We start from the raw sequence: 16,727 nt of genomic DNA on the forward strand, positions 1-16,727 counted from the left end.
TTTATTTTTTAAATAAAATTTTTAATTTATTTTAAATTAATTTGTTCTCTTTTTCAAGTTTCTTAAGGAGGAATAGTAAGATCACTGATCTTACAGTTTTTTAAAAGGAAAAAATTGGAACCAAAAAATTTCCCTCTATGGACTGCACTGGCTACATCTCAAATTTTATGTTGTGTATTATTAACATGCAATTTAAATAATATACTTAATAATTTTTATTTGACTTATGTATTATTTAGAGCTATGTTGTTAAATTTCCAAACTTTTGGAAATTTTCTAGATATTTTACTGCTATTAATTTCTAATATAATTCTGTATGGTCACAGAACACATTTTTCAGGACTTGAATTCTTCTAAGTTTGTTTAGATTTGTTTACTTATCAACGTACAATCTATCTTGGAGAATGTTTTGTGTGCATGATCGGGAAAGGAATGCTTATTCTGCTCTGGTTGGGTTCAGTGTTCTATAAAAGTCAGTTTGGTCAAGGTGATAGACAATGTTATACAACTGCCTCAATAAAACATCATTTTTACCTAGATACATAGATTCACTCTCCCCTACTACAAGGAGTGAGGCAATGAAGAATGGATCATGAATAATTAACTCACATTCAAACATATAAGGCTTGCATAAGAGATTTGGCAGGCCAACTAATCTTAGAACTTATAATTTCTCAATACTGAGGAATCATACCGACCTCAAAATCAAATAAAACATGATACGTGATTATTTCTATTAGGAAAATGAAATCACATTATTAACTAGATTTAAGATTTACTAACTAGATTTAAGAAATAATGGGAAACTTACTATGTCAAATGTAAAAGTTTGAAAAAGAAATGACTAAATTTTGGTTTGACTAAATTTAACAACAACAACAAAAAACTTTAAAATTGTAGAAAAATGCTAAATTCCTGTTTGCCTAACCAATATCTGTCCAAATCTCCCCCATTTAAAAATGTTGAGTGAACAATTTGGGAACTTAAAATCAGTAAGATGTTAAAATCTTAGCAAATAAAATTTAAGTGTGTTCAAATTATTTCTCTCTTGAAATAAGTAATTCAACTAAAACACAAACTCACACTGACATCAACATATGCACAAACAAGTCCTCCCAATCCTATCACCCCAGCAGTATTTCCACAATGTGTAGGTCTCACAGGTAATTTCTAATGAATTCTTTGTACTATAGATCTCATTTAATTAATCTTTAAGTTTATATTTGTAATTTAGTAGGCCAAATACTTTTCAAAGGTGAAGCACAGAATATTTGACCATTGTCATATGAATAGACCAATCTATAAATTAAGAGTAACCTCTACATGTTTTACTCAAGGGCTATCTAAGCACAAATAAATTACCAATTTACAAATGCCATGTCTATTTTCTATTCTTATTTTGCAGGGATTGCTTGTCAATGAGATTTGTTAAACATTTTCTATTACAGAATTGTAAGCCTCTGTTTTTGGAAGGTTTTGTAAAAGAGAAAATGAGATAGTCAAATTTTCCAAATAGCTAAAAGTTAATATTTTAATCACTAGTGTTTGTCCTTGTGCTTTAAAAAGGACACGGTTTTAAAATATGCAACTTTTCCCCTGGCTCTAAAACAGAACACCTGAGCATAATTTAAACCTCACTTTATTGTCAAGGTGATCACTACAAACCTCAACGTTTGGCCATTGCTGTAAGTATTATGCAGAACTGATGTCAATTGTGTTGCATGCTATCCAAAAGAGATTCTGATTGCATCAGCTGTCCTTAGAAAGCAACTCTGATAACAGTCTGTCCTTGGGTCACTTGCTACTAATTATATAATTGATTACTCAATGAACATAACACTCAAAAAGCAACTACAGAGTGTCAATTACTGGTCAGTGTCTTAGAGCTTCATAGATCTTTACATTAATCTTTGACCTCAAGAACCTTGCTTTCTATTAGAGCAGAATGAAAAGCTTGTATTGGCCAACCCTGTCCAGCCAAGCTCAGCAATTCCACAAGATGGACTATTATACTCCTATTACCCATGAGAAAACTGGGGCTATGAAATGTTGAATAATTTGACTTATACCAAATCACAGTGAATGGAAAAGCCATTTCAAACTCAGTCTTCTCTGATTTTTAAACTTGAGTTCTTCCTGACTTCAGTACTCCCTGACTGTAAAGGTGGCTTTTTCTTCCAAGAGATTTTGATATACAGGGAAGGGGGAGAAAGATAAATTCTGTCTTATTTGTGAGTATGGCTACTTATTTCCACATTTAACCTTCTGAGGCAGCCAGTGCTGCCACCACTGCTGTGATAATTGCTGGTTTCCTCAAATCCTAGATTCCCAGAATTGGAGAGATTTTTATAAGATGCCTCATCTAGCCTGTTTTCTATATGGTCAAGGCACTCAAGCCTAGAGAACCTGAGGCCGTAACAGGCAAATCAGTGTTGGCTAAGCCAGAAACTAAACCTGTTCTCCAGACTCCCAGGAACACACCCCTTTCATTACACTATGCCATCCTTCCTTGGACATATTTGCTATGCTCTTCCCTTCCTAGTTCTTTAATATGTCTCAGTTTTCATTCAAGTAATACAGGCTTTCGCACAGAAGCCAACAGTCTGTTAGATTTCTGCACCTTTTCTTATGAGGGAAACAATCCCAAAGTAAGCATAATTGCATAGTTTTAATCCATATTTATGTGTTATTGGATGTTTCCACATAAAGTTTCTGGTTAGCAAAGTCAGTGTTTTCTCTATGATTGGATTAGTTTGCACACCTGAACTAGATATCATTAGATCCTACAAAGCTAAAATGACGTAGGTCTAGGCTTCCGGAACAATATGGACTGTTTTTAGATCTGTTGTAATTTTTAGCACTGCCCCTACTTGGCTTACCATAACAACTGCCTGTGGCATGTGTTAAGATTTTGTAAAATTTGAAATAATTTTTGTTTTTTATTATGAAATTGGCTCTGCAAAAGTATGGTGAGGATTTTTTAAAAGTAACTATCTCTAAGTATTTTTATTGTTTTTCAATTTTACTAACATCTCAACCAGAACTGCAACTAAAAGAGACGACTACCTTTGTATAAATTATGAGAAAAAAAGATGATATTTTTAACACTGAAAATTTTAAAAAAGAAGCAGCCTCTTTCTCCAGGTTGATAAGCTCCAGGCCCAATCGTAGGGCAGGTGATGACTTGTTCCTGGGCTCAGGTTAAATTTGAGCCCCTAATCCTCCCTTCAATCAAGTGTCTCCCTTTGCAACAACATAGTAGAGGTGTATTCTCAATCATGTGGATTAACCAGAGAACCCTTTGGTAATTACTTAAGGCATGTGCAATCTCTAAGTGATGATTTAATGTACAGGAAATACATGGAGGTGACTATCAAGACAGAGAGCATGACAACCACACCCGAAGACTCTCTTGAGAGACCAGGTTTTGTGCAGTCTGTGCCCTACTTTGGTCATCAATCAGTAAGGGTGTTGGTGATTCGTACGGTGCATTTTCAGATATGTACGGCACTGACTACCTCTGTTGTCACACTGAATATGTCATTTTAAAATCACGTTTTCCAAGATGATGCTTTCACTGTCACTGTTTTGGAAGAGTGTTGAGAAACCACCATATCTGATTCTCCAATGGATTTGTGATGCTCGTCACATAGAAAATAAATCAGTCATAATTCCATTGTATTTTCTAGAGCATTTTCCGAAGACTGTATTTAATGATTAGTCAAGCATTTCTAATACTTCAGTAGAAATGATGGTTATGTTTGTCAATTCAGTTTCAATACTATCTGCTAAAAACAAATAAGTAATATAGTCTACCTGATATAGTTTCTAAAAGATTACTTTAAATAAGTATTACATTTTTCATTAAAATTCTTGAAGTTATATATTATATAAAAACAAACAAAGAAACATTCAAAAGAATGGAAGCTAACATTATTCATTCTTTCATTCCCAGAGAGAATGAACCTATGAAACTGTGGGAGAGTAATCTCTTTTATTGTTATGTTAGTGCAAAATATTTTCATCTTTGATGTTCTTAATAACATTACATATGTACACTTTTAAAGATTGCCTTTCTGCATTTTAACGTGGTCTAATGGCATCTACCACCGTCGTACTGTCAGTGAAACTTTATGGTCTAATGAATTGTCCCTGTGTTGGAGTGCTATAGGACTTTTACTGTATTTTAAAGGAGAAATGTAATGCTAAAAACTGAACTAAGATTTTTTTTAAACCTGGAAACTAGTTTAAGATCTTCCACTTACCAGCCAATTAACCTTTGAAAATTCACAATATTTATGAAGGTCGTATTTCCATCTATAAAATGGGGCGAGAAATACTTGCCCGGCTTCCCTCCTATAATCGAGTTGTTAGAAGAAAATGACAGTAATATACGAAAGTATTTTAAACCTGTGAAGCTTTACACAGAAACTAAATGTAATTATTTAATGTCTGTTAGGTTGTACTTTGAAAAATGGTTTGATTTTTGCTTATTGATGTAATGTATCATACATCAAATGTGGTCAGCCAAAATGTCTTTCTGAATATCATCTTTCAACTAATCCACTTCTATCATCATGTTAGCCCAATAAATTATGCACTCACGATTTCTAGTGCATTGATTCCAAGTACTTCATATAGTCCTTCAAGAATATTGAGAATTATGCTTCTGGCAGGTGATAAAAGTGACCACTTGTGGAGGGCTGATTGCAGCTCCCCCAAAGTGCCAGGCAGTGATTTGGGCCTGTTTTATTCACTGATGTATCTCAAGTACCTAGAAGAGTAACTAGCTCATACAATCTCTCAATAAATACTTGGTGAATAAATGAAAGAATTTCTCCTCCATAATACTTAAACCACCTGAGTACAAGTGGAAAAAAGTAGCAATCCATGCATTGCATATTTTTTACACTATTTGGAGTCATTAGGTTGTTCTCTACTTTTCCTCTCACCACAAGCAGTTTTCTGCTGTATTTCCAGAGAAAGATCAGAAGAGTTAGCTCTTTGAAAAAACTCGTCCATACACAGATAGTGTTCATGCTTCAAGATTTAAAAAGCATACAGTGCAAACCAACAGAATACACTGACAGTAGATTCCCTATCATGCCTTTTCCATCCTTAAGACCTTTTACTTGTTTTTTATTAATAGACATTATATGTTCATAGCGAAAAATTAAAATAATATAAGCAAGAAAATTCGAATAATACAGTTAATAGGGAATATATCTCCCTTCAATGCCTTCTTTCAGTATTTTCAATCTTTTCTCAGAAATATCCAGCTACTAGTGGTCTATTATAATTTCAGATATATCTCTGAATATCTAAGTGGTTTTGTAATATATACACTCTGTGGCAACTTGCTTTTTTTCCCAATACAAATTGGGTGTCATGGATATCTGTTTGTACAGATCTGTTTTATTTCTTCAATACCCATAATAATATAACTAAACATAGCCTGGGAATAAATAATGTATTTAGCAAATGATCTCTTGGTGATTTATGTTGTTTTTAATCTTTTATTACCACAAAGAATATTGATATAAATATCCTTATTCAAATATCTTTGTGCTAAAGTGTAAAAATATCTGTTGGATACAATCTTCAAAATGAAATAACTATCAAATGTTACATGCAACTAATATTTGGCTATTTATAAACAAATTTCCTTGTAAGTCAGCTTTTATTATGTCAGTCCATGTACTCCACTCCATCATCAACACAGTGCATAATCAAACCTTCGCACTTTGCAATTGTGTTAGTTTAAAAATAATGTCTCATATTTTAAATCATGAATAAATTTTAATAGGTGGGATTTTTTACAATATATTTCATTATTTCAAGTCTTTTGTACTTATTTTTACATGTTCTGTCTTTTCATATTCTTTGTCCATTTTTCTGTAGGAATTTTCACAGATTTTCATTGATTTGTAATTGGTCATTATAAAAGATTGAGAATTAAAATTTTCTCTATCCAATGTCCCAATGTTTTTATTGCATTTGTTATTGACTTTTTGGTTGGATAATAATAACTTTCAGGCAAAATCTAAAAAATTGTGTAGTCTAATTTGTCTGCACTTATTTTATGACATTTTAATTTTGCACTATACTTAGAAAATGTTTGCTGTCTCCAATATTGTGAAACACATTCTTCAAATTTAATTGTAATGTTCTTATAAATTCATTTTTTTTTCTGTTTTGTTTTGTTTTGTTTTAACCCTGAGTTTATTTTGTTTTCAGGGGTGAAATAGAATTTGAAATTTATTTTTATGTTTTATTTTTTCCTGATAGAAAGTTTTCTCAATTCTATATTTTTGCTTATTTGTTTGGTTTGTTTTGTTTTTGAGACAGGGTCTCCGTCTGTCACCCAGGCTGATCTCAGCAAACTGGAACCTCTGCCTCCTAAGCTCACAATAGCTGGGACTACAGCTATGTGCCACCACACCTGGCTAACTTTTGTATTTTTTGTTAGACAGGGTTTCACCATGTTGCCCAGGCTGGTCTCCAACTCCTGGGCTCAAGTGATCTGTCCACCTCCACCCCCCAAAGTGCTGGGATTATGATAGGCATGAGTCACTCAATTCTATTCATTCTAAAAGGATTTCTTCAGGAAATGTAATATAAGTTTTTATACACTAAATTGCTAGTTGGGCATCTGTTTCTGGGTTGTTATGCGGTTTCATTCATTTCTCAGTATATTTAAATGCAAGTATCCTGTTGTCTTTGTTTCGACACCTATAAACATTACATCTTATAGGCCTATATCTTACCCATTATTCTCCTTTTGAAGAATTTCTGACCATTCCTGACGGATTTTTATTCCAAGTAAATCCTATGATTAGCTTTTTTGGCTGCAAACAAAAATATTTTTGGTGTTTTTAATTGCTGCTGCAATACATTTAGTATTACTTTATGGAAAACTGATACTTTTATATTAGAGAGTGAAGAGAAATGCATGCTTTTCTGTTCAAGCATTCTTTTAAGTCTCATTGCATTTTTGTTTAGATCCTGTACTTTTTTTTAAAGATTTTGCTTAGGCCATTGATCTTACTTTGCTACTATTGAATGACTTCTTTACTTCCATTATGTTTTCTATAGTTGTTTTTATATAGGAACTATATATATTTGCCTATGTTTCATATATTAGCTCCCTTTCTGCCTTCTTTTTGCCATCTGAACCATTTTTAATTATATTTACATTGTTGTGAAACAGATATCTAAAATCTTTTCATCTTGCAAATGTGAAACTCTATAATTATTAAACTCTGTAACCATTAAACAATCTTCTTTGCCCCTTCCCCCAACCCCTAGTAACCACTATTCTACTTTGTTTTTCTATAAATTTGGCTGCTTCCAATACTTTGTATAACTGGAATCACCCATATTTGTGTTTGTGTGGCTGACTAACTTTATTTAGCATAAGTTCTTAAGATTCATTCATGTTGTAGCATGTGACATTATTTCCTTACTTTTTAAGGTGGAATAATATTTCATTGTTTGTATGTACTAAATTTTGTTTAACCATTCATCTGTCTACAAATATTTGAGTTGCTTCTACACCTTGGCTATAGCGAATAAAGCTTTTATGAACATAGGTATTCAAATATCTCTTGAGACCCTTCTTTCACTTCTTTTTGATACATACCTAGTAGTGGCATTACTAGATCATATGGTAATTCTACTTTTAGTTTTTTTAAAGAACGTTCATAATTTTTCCCACAATGATTGCGACACTTTATAAACTCACCAACAATGCACAAAAATTCCAATTTCTACCCATCTTCGACAAAACTTGTGAGAAGAGAGTTTCTATATTTATTTGCCTATTTGTTTATAGTAGCCATCCTAATGGCTGGGAGGTGATATTGTGGGTTTGATTTGCAATACTTTGATGAATACTGATGTTGAGCATTTTTTTTCATATACTTGTTGACCATTTTCATATCACTTTTGAAGAAATGTCTATTCAAGTCATTTGCTCATTTTAAAATTATATATTATATATTTTTTGTTTGTTTTTGTGTTATGAGGTCTTCATAAGTTCTGAATACTAACCTCTTATCAGAAAAATGAGAATATTTTCTTGCATTCTGTAGGTTGCCCTTCCACTCTGTTGATTGTGTCCTATGATGCACAAATGATTCTAAGTTTGATGTAGCTCAATTTGTCTATTTTTTTTTTGTTATTGGCTGTGCTTTTGGTCTCATACTCAAGAAATCATTGTCCAGTCTAATGTCCTGAAGACTTTTTCCTATGTTCTCTTCCAGGAAATTTACAGTTTTAGGACTTAAGTTTAGATCTTCCACACACATTGAGTTAATTTTTGTATATACTTTAAAACAAAGACAAAATTCATTTTTTTCTATATTAATATCCAGCTTCCCTGACACAATTTGTTGAAGAGAGTGTTCTTTCTTCATTGAAGTTCCTTGGCACTGTTTTTGAAGACATTTGACTGTACATGCAAGGGCTTATTTCTGTGCTATTTCATTCCATTGGCTAATATGTCCATTTTAATGGCAGCACAACACTCTTTTAGTTACTGTAGCTTTGTGATATATTCTAAAATCAGAAAGTAAGTTCTTCAACTTTTTTTTCCCTCAAAATTGTTTTGGCCCTTGAGGTCTCTTTCAAATTTTATTTGAATTTTGGGACGAGTTTTTTTTATTAAAAAAAAAAATGCTACTGAAAGTTTGAAAGGTATTATATTTAATCTGTAGATCACTTTATGTTGGATGGATATTGTTAACAACATTATCTTCTAATCAATGAATGTGAGATGTCTCTTCATTTGTTTGCATGTTTTTAAATTTCTTTCAACAATGTTTTATAATATTTTCTATAGAAGTCTTTAATCTTCTTGACAGTTTATTTTTAAGTAATTTATTTTTTAGGCAATTATAAATAGAATTGTTTTCTAAATTTTCTTTTTGGATTGTTTATTGTTACTGTACAGAAATTGAACCTATTTTGGTGTATCGATGGTAGAGTGTGCAACTTTGTGAGATTTGTTTTTCAGTTGTAACTTTTTCTGTGGAATCTTTAATGCATTCTAAGATCATGTCATCTGAATACAGAGAAAAGTTACTTCATTCTTTGCTTTTAATATCTTTGTTTCTTTTTCTTTACTAATTACTCTGGCTAGGTCTTCTAGTACTATGTTGAATAGAAGTTGAAAAAACAGGTATCCTTGTGTTTTTCCTGATTTTAGAGAAGAAGTAATGAGTTTTTCACCACTTAGTAGGATGTTAGCTGTAAGCTTTACATAAATGCTTTTATTATGTTGAGGTAGTCATGCCTATTTTTTTCCTCAACTAGCTAATTAAAATTAATTTACATTCCATAATAAGATGTTTGTTTACTTGTATTTTAAGTCATAGTTTCATTATTTCAAATATTCATACCTTTGCTTTTCATCTCCAGCCTAAATGTGTAAAATTATCCCTCACAACAAATATTATATATTTATGATATTGAAACTCCTTTATTTGTTCTTGCCTTATCAAGTAAAGCTTCTAAGTTTTCTCTATTATACATGATGCTGACTTTTGCCTTTGTGCATATCTATGTGTACATCTCTATCTACATATACATATATACATGTCTTATGACTATGTACATATGTATATATCTGTGTGTGGGGGGGTGTGTGTGTGTATTCCAATAGGATATAGTGTGAATTCATGAGGCAATTTATTGTGTGTAAACATGCATATAAATGAATAAATATATATATATTTTAACTTTATTTCTTCTGTGATACATCAATATCTCTTTTCTTTCAGAATGAGAAGCTTGGTTCTCTAGAACACAGATCACAATAAAATTAAAATATTCCATAACTATAATTTGCTTTATTGCTTATTGCATAAAAATGTTTTCAGGGTAACAATGTTGATACTACTACTATTTTTTACAATTATTGAAAATAAATAGAAATTATTATTTGGCTATGCAAATGATTGTAAATGTTTGCTCTGGGTTTGAGATTTTGTTGTTGAGCTTAGTTTTTACGTGGGGGTTTGGGAAGATGTAAAGAGTATACTGTCACCTTCATTGCCATTGACACAGAGTGCTATAATTTCTTTTGATCTTCTACAGCTTCTTGAATTCAAAGATTAGTATATTTCCTTGCTTTTCAAAATACATATTTAAGAATCTAAAACTTCCTCCATGTACTGCTTTAGTTGTATCATATTCCTTTTGATATTCAATAATTTTATAATTGCTATCTTCTAGATATCACATTGTTTAGGCCTGTTTTCTTTGATCCAAGTATTATGTATTTGTACATTTTACTTACAAATTATAGGATGTTTTAAAACATTTATTTTCCACACATGGTGGTGTTTCACAGTTTTATTGTATTGTAATCAGAGTATGTTTTCTGTAATATTTCTATCTCTGAGAAGGTTGTATTTTTTCATGTGTGTGGTATATTATGGTTAGTTGTTAAATATGTCACATGTTTTAAATGTCACTATCGTTAGGATACAGTGTTTGATGTAATTTGTTGGAGCTACTTTACTGGTTATGTTACTTAAGGGTATTTTTTTTCTAGCAATATTGTACATAGGTGACTCAAAAAAATCACTTTCTGTTCAATAAAAATAAACAAATGTAAAATACAAAAATTAATGACCTAAAGCTGGTCCTAGTTTTAACCTGAGTTTATATTACTCCTGAGGTCTGTACAACTTCAAATCAATATTTTCTAACTTAATGACTTCAATATAATCCCACAGATTTAGTTATTTTGAAAATGAGCCCACAGGCAATATTACAAAACATACAATGCAGCATAATAACTTCATACAGTCTGGTGGGAAAAACAGAATAATCAGATTAACAAGTATTTCATATGACTTCAAATGCAATCTATCAGTTAATGACTCCCCAAGTTATATCTCCAGCCTCTATACTTCTTCTGAACTTCAGACTCCTTCATATAATGTCTGCTTAACATCTCTTACTGGTTTCCCAATAGGCATGTCAAACTCAAGATATCCAAGTTGAACTCCTGGTCTTCAGCTGATTTTACCACAAACACCTGATCTCAATTCTTCTGGTGCTCTATTCTTGTAGTTTCCCAGTCCAGAAATCTTGGTGTTATAATTAATTTTGTCTTTCTAGTTCTATCCAATCTGTTTGGAATTCCTCTTGGTTACACCTTCAGAAATATGTACAATTGATCCTTGAACAACATGGGTTTGAACTGTGAGGGTTCAGATAATACATTGATTTAAAAAAAATAAATGTAGTTGACCCTCCATATGAGTGAGTTCCATATCCACAACCAAAGGCAAATGAAAAATATAGTATTGCAGGTTACAAAACCAGCCTCTATGGGACATTTTGTATACACAGTGTCTGAAGTGCAGAATTCAGGACTTGAGTAACTGTGGATTTTGGTATGGGGAAGGGACCTGGGGCCAATGCCCCATGTACACTGAGGGGAACTATAGCTAGTATACTTCTCATCAATGCCTCTGCTTCAATCCTCTTTTGAGATATAATATCTCTCTTGAATGACTTTGGTCATCTCCTAACTGGACCCCTGCTTCTAACACCTTCATTTTCCCTTCACTTCTGCTTGGTCTACTGTCTATAGAGAAGCCAAAGTGAAACATTTATAAACTAATAAGACCATATCATGCCCCAGATAAAACTCTATCACTAATTGTTTATTTTACTCAATGTAAAACTAATGGCTTTACAGTTTCTCAAGGGCCTGAGTGACCTGAGTCTCGCACTATCTCTGACTTCATTTTCTGTACTCTCTGTCACTTCACTCAAATCATACTGTCCCCCTCATTCTTCCTAGTGTAGGGCAGGAATATTTCTGCCTTAGGGTCTTCATATCAAATATTTTGTCTGGCTGAACATATTAATTTCCAGGTATCCATTTGGATATCTGCCTCTTGTTTCCTGCAAATGCCTCCTTCTCATTGAAGCCTACCCTGACCGCTCTACGTTCAGGCCACCAGTCCTCCCTCAGCATGTTCCATCCTCCTTACTCTGCTTTAAATGTATCCATAGCATTTACTGCATCATAGAATACCATGTAATTTACAGATTTATTATGATTGTTGTCTGATTTCTACACCAGAATAAAAGCTCCATGAAGATAGAGTTGTACTTGTTTTGTTCACTACAATAGCCCCTGCATCTGGAATAATCCTTAATACATAGTAGTTTCTTGAAAAATATTTTTTTTTTCTAAATGAATGAATCATTACATTAAACTTGTAACTCTATGAGATAGGTGTTGTTTGTATTTTACACAGGATGTCAATGAGATTCAGACGTGTACAGATAATATGGTTAATAAAAGACCTGGCTCTTAGATACAGGTTTTATTGACCCCTTGTCCTGTGCTTTTATTTTTATACCATATGCTTTTCACTATGCTTGCCCTCTATGATTCTTGAAGGAAAGCAAGAAAGTATACTGAGTTGCCTGGGCCTCAGTCAGTAAATCTTGTTGACTTTTCATGGTGTGCTCAGCCAAACACTAAGAAAAAGTAAAATTCATTGATTCCTCTCTCCATTTTACTTACAATAAAGCTTTCCAGGGTAAAATGAAAATGGCATTTTGGGTAGGAATTTTAAAAAATGGGGAGAAGCAGTGGATGGTGGTGAGAAAATCTGAGGCTTTTTCTGTCTAAAATAAAAGAACATATCTCTTCAGTGGTAGAGTAAAATGAAAAGAATTGTAGGCCCAAATCTGCTGCTAACTAAGCGTGCGACATTTAATACGCTGCTTGACTTATTTTCTCATTTAAAATATGGGAACATTAGAGTGAATAATGCTTAAATATTTTTCATATTTAACATTGTTCAAAATCTACTGGCTGATGTAATCATCTAGGAGATCATTTGGCAAGCTGGTTTATAAAACGAGATTATAATCCCCATTTATGAATCTATTTCCTACTGGGCCAAAATCAAAGAAGGAAAGCACTTCAAAGCTTCTTTTTTCTGCTTTTTTGATACTCATTTTGGTTTTGAAATGATAAATATGACATGAATTTGAAAAATAAGACATGAATTCCAAATGTATTTTTGTTTAATTTCATATTCTTCAGAGTTTTTTTCCTAATTTTGCCAGTGAGTTGAAGCTATTAACTAAAATAAAGGCATTGTCATACTAAAATGCACATTTGTCATACTAAATGCACATCTTGATTGTTAAAAAGAGCAATCAGAAAATAGATGTTTGGTTGATATGGAAAAAGTAGGTACCAATATTCTATACTAATATGCTGTGGTAACATCCTTGATGTTATAATAGCATAACATCATGTTATTTGGGGTTGTGATGAGGCATTTTCCTTCTGTTAAGCAGGTGCAGTCACCACCACTCTTGCCAAATCATCTTAGTGCACAGAAATTGAAATACCATGTTAACTGCACAAACATTCGGGGGATGTACTTGTCACCATGCAAGCTTGGCATCTACAGAGTGTAGGCAGTGAAATGTGGGCTTGCCACAACTCTCTATCTAATTTCTTAAAAACCTGATTCAGTGTTACCCAAGAGGCTATGAAACATGAGCAATAAGAAAGATCACTAATAATGAAGTCCTGGCAGGCAGCCAATCTTCCTGTAGTGAAGCCCTGCTCACTTTAATGTAGTTCCACTGGGCTGGATACATGTAGAGGATGAATGACAGCAGGATGCTGAAACAGCTGCTAGGTGATCAGCTGAAGTGGCCCAAATGAATGTGGGCAGGGAAGGAGGAGTGTAGATGTTAGAACATTTGCTAAAGGACTGTGAAACAACACTTAGAGCATCATGATACTACCTAGCTGTAGACTGGTACAGCACAAAAGCATCAGAGAATCCATCTTGGCCTATAATTTTCACGTAAAACGATTTTTTTTTTTGCCAAATAATATTAGAAAGCCAAACAGAAAACACCCCATCAAAATTATTTCCTAGAATGCCACATTGACTCTTATTTTGATGTGACAGCTCTTAAACAGTCAACAGATATCTACAGGTTTTGAGTTTTCCTCTAGAAAATCAGCAGGTTCCACATTTCCAGACTTCAGAATATGTTCCTTTAGCTTCATTTTTAGATCTGTAAATCAGTATGAGAAAAGGTATAACATGAGCTAAGGCAAGGTAATAAAAAAAAAAATAGCAACTAAGAAGTAAAAAACCTGCACTATTTTCCTAGCAATTAAGTCCTCTCTTGGTGGGCTTTGCATATTTTTGGAGACAAAATTAGTCTTAAGTTGGAACCAAGCATGGAAACTGTTGTCTGAAAGAATCAGCACTATGTTGGTAGAAAAATATGTGGAAGAGTGTTTACTATTTAGAGTAAATATCCTCTATCAGAATGCTTATTTTTATAAAGACAGTTATCTTCAACTATAATAGGTCACAATCTATTCAATGGTTGAATGACCCATGCTAGACTCCATGTTTGAAGCTGACTACTTGATTTTTCCTTATATATTAATGTACAGTTTGCATCTGCCATTGGATTTGACTCAGTATGTATAGTTTGATTTTGTCTTTAAAATCAAATATTTTAGTTATATCCCAAGCTCTGTAACCAACATTCTTTCATTTCTTTACATTTTTTCTTGCACATCTATGCACTCAACACACTGCAAGACACTGAGGGTACAACAATAAATAAGATATATAATTTCTAAATTCCTAGAACTTGAATATTTATTGTTTAAAGTTTACTTTACTTGGCCTTGTTTAGAGATACCAGGTCACACAATTCATGACATCTACTCAAAAAGGCACACAACTTTACTGGAGAGGAATAAATCACATGAAAAGAAAATAAAGAAAGGCAATATTTATAATTATTTAATGAGTCTTTCAGAGCAGGCAAACTTTTCTACAAAGGGCCAGTCAGTGCTTTATACCTTCACCTCTGCCCTTGTAGAACAAAAGAAGTCAGAAACAATAAGTAATTTAATGGGTGTGACTTTATTTCAAATCAAACTTTATTGACAAAAACAGGTGGTGGGTGTGATGTAACCCATGGGCTGTGGTTGGTAGACCCCTGTTTCAGAAAATAATTTCTGTAGTAGCTGCGAAAGGGATGGAAATCATAGCATAAGATCACAGAGAAGGTCCACTGGATCTCAAAGACAGGAAGAAAAAGTGGCTCACACCCATTTTACAGAACTTCAGCAAAATAACTAGAATATACTCTACAACTTCTTTTTTACAGCACATGAAGTTATTCATCTCAACCCAAACTTTGCTACCACATGAAGTTTAACTCCATCTTTTCTAGCCCAACTCTTTCTACATGAGACCTTATTTTTTCCGTTGGTTTTGAGCTTGATCCCTAGAGAAGACTTATGCTCTGAATACTAGGTACTTTTTTGACAGTCATAAACTGATTGCTTTAAGATTCAGGTCTCCGTTTGCATCGGCAGGCAAACACTGATTCCCACACTTGATACTGGATGAATATAAGAAGAAAAAGAATGATGTATGGGATGAGTAGTAGGCTAAGAGTAGTAGAAATGAGCTGTAATGGGAAGGCTGAAAATTGGGAAATATCCTCAAAGTTGAAAGAGGCATAATGATAAAAACTACAGTCATGCATTGCTTAACAACAAAATTGTGTTTCTTAGGCAATTTTGTCCTTGTGTGAACAACATACAGTGTACTTACACAAACCTAGATGGTATAGCTTACTGCACACATAGGCTATAGGATATAGGCTATTGCTCCTAGGCTACAAATCTGTATAGCATGTTGCTATACTGAATACCACAGGCAATTGTAACGCTATGGAAAGTATTTCTGTATCTAAACACATCTAAGTATAGAAAATGTATAGTAAAAATATAGTATAAAAGATAAAAAATGGTACACCTGCATAGGACACTTACCATAAATGGAGCACGCAGGACAGGAAGTTGCTTTGGATGAGTCTCCAAGTGAATGGTGAGTGAATGTGAAGGCCTTGGATGCTACTGTACACTCTGTAGACTTTATAAACACTGTACACTTAGGTTCCACTAATTTATAATTTTTTTCTTTCTTCAATAATAAATTAACCTTAGCTTACAACATTTTCCTTTATAAAACTATTTTTTAACTTTTTGACTCTTTTACAGTAACACTTTGATTAAAATACCAACACCTTGTACAGCTATACAAAAATGTTTTCTTTTATATATTCTCATTCTTTAAGCTTTTTTCTATTTTTAAATTAAAATTTTTGAATTTTTTTAAACAATTGTGTTTAAAACTAAGAAAAAATGACACACATTAGCCTAGGACTACAGGGTCAGGATCATTAATATCACTGCCTTCAACCTTCACATCTAGTATCACTGGATGGCCTTCAGGGGCAATAACATGCATGGAGATGTCATCGCCTATGATAACAGTGCTGTCTTCTGGATACCTCTTGAAGAACCTGCCTGAGGCTGTTTTACAGTTAACTTTATACACACACACACACACACACACACATAAAGTTAACTGTATATATAATATACTTATATATATGTAGAAGCAGTACACTCTAAAATAATTAGTATAGTGAATACATATAAACCAGTAACATAGTTATTTATTACCATTTTCAAGTACTATATACTGTATATAAGTTGTATATGCTATACTTTTATATGACTGATATCACAGTAAGTTTGTTTACACCAGCATTACCATAAACACGTGAACAGTGTGTTACACTGACACATTATAAGGCTATGACATTACTAGGTAGTAGAA

The 16,727-nt window shown here is 32.9% G+C and overlaps 1 long non-coding RNA gene across 1 annotated transcript in view; it reads left to right on the plus strand.

Annotated features, from left to right (window-relative positions):
- Positions 1 to 15,466: 15,466 nt before the first annotated feature.
- LOC105530387 overlaps positions 15,467 to 16,727 on the plus strand; it is an 8,026-nt gene continuing 6,765 nt past the window's right edge. The window contains exon 1 of the long non-coding RNA XR_001004642.1: positions 15,467 to 16,718. This is a non-coding gene — a long non-coding RNA (uncharacterized LOC105530387). The remainder of the gene's footprint in view (positions 16,719 to 16,727) is intronic.

The sequence above is a fragment of the Mandrillus leucophaeus genome, unplaced genomic scaffold (genome assembly GCF_000951045.1).
Source record: "Mandrillus leucophaeus isolate KB7577 unplaced genomic scaffold, Mleu.le_1.0 Scaffold819, whole genome shotgun sequence".
Lineage (NCBI taxonomy): Eukaryota > Metazoa > Chordata > Mammalia > Primates > Cercopithecidae > Mandrillus > Mandrillus leucophaeus.